Raw genomic sequence first — 1376 nt, forward strand, 5'->3', positions numbered from 1 at the left:
TCCAGATAATACACGCCCGGCCCTGCCCGGGGTCCTTGCTGGCGTCGAGCGAAATAGAGAGCAAGAGCAGTTGGGGCAGGTTTTAGCATAAGTATGTGTTGGCGTGACGATAGTGTGCTAGTGGTGGCTTTTCGATGAGAAGGTGTAAAGTTTTGTGTCTCCGCTATTTATCGGAAGGGCTGCCAAAAAATCCCCGCCCCAGGACCACACTACCGGCCGACCCGTTCGGGGCTGGTTTGGGCTTAGTTCCATCGTCGCAACCGGCCATCAACGGCAGATACCGGAGTAACAAACTGCTCCGTGAAAGTGTTAACAATTATGAGAAACAGTGCCTCCTAAGCTGTTGATGGGAGTTGAGAAACTGTGCCCGAGATCGAACCGGTGTTCGAGGCCTCAGCTGCACCTGACAGGGCCATGGGAAAGGTTGTGCGAACGCTTCAAAACACACCATGAATACGTACCAGGAACGTGTGCTTTAAGCACGCCCTGCGCCATTTTAGTGGAAAAACTAAAAACTAACAACCGAAAAAAGATATATTCATTTGAGTCCACTAAATATGTTGATCGATTGCGTGGCTATACTTGCATTTACAAATAAAATAAAGTAACAACAAAATCTTCGTGAAACTGTACAACATTCATAAAAGAAAATCTTTTCGGGCTCGTCCGGGATTTGAACCCGGGACCTCTCGCACCCTAAGCGAAAATCATACCCCTAGACCAACGAGCCACTTGTCATTACGCGTGTCAGCAACGGATCTGATCGCATTTAAAAATATAATGCCTATAGCCGCCTAACCTCATGTAATAACCGAACAGTCGATTGAATTACCCCCAATTAACCCACAGAAACCCGAAGCCTGTGACACACTTTCGAAGACCAGCGCAGCCGCCTACAGGTGTTGCAGTTGCTGGTTTCATTTAAACAACTCGCAACAACCCACAAAAGACGAACCATATCGGTCCCTCATTCCCTCACAAATGGGACACGCTCCAGATAGTGGCACCCGGTGCGTGGGGATCCAACCGAAGGATCGGATGTCCTAGTTTTAATTAATACTTTACAGCGCACAGCTTTACAACCGAACCTCTCGTGTGTCGTAAAACCGACCACTCGCTCCGATTGGTTCCGTATCTGCCTGTTGAAGATCAATCGCCAGGATACGATCGATGCGTTCACGACGACGGATTTGTGGGTCAAGCAGCTGAAGTTTAAATTACCCTCACTAGCACACAGCTCCGGCTGTCCCAAAAAAGGACCGACCGAAATCAAGATCCTTGCAGCTCGAAAGGGCTGGCTTCCTGGCATCCCGAAAACGGATGGCCCCATAAAGGTATTAATGATTTTATTTGTTTAGCTACCATTCTAATTAAAC

General features: G+C 48.1%; 1 non-coding gene across 1 annotated transcript; it reads right to left on the minus strand.

The window, feature by feature from the left end:
- Positions 1–658: 658 nt before the first annotated feature.
- On the minus strand, positions 659–730 carry Trnap-agg (transfer RNA proline (anticodon AGG)). Its single transcript has one exon. It is a non-coding gene; the product is annotated as a tRNA-Pro (tRNA).
- Between the last annotated feature and the right edge of the window lie 646 nt (positions 731–1376).

Source organism: Anopheles nili, chromosome 3, assembly GCF_943737925.1.
Source record: "Anopheles nili chromosome 3, idAnoNiliSN_F5_01, whole genome shotgun sequence".
Classification (NCBI taxonomy): domain Eukaryota; kingdom Metazoa; phylum Arthropoda; class Insecta; order Diptera; family Culicidae; genus Anopheles; species Anopheles nili.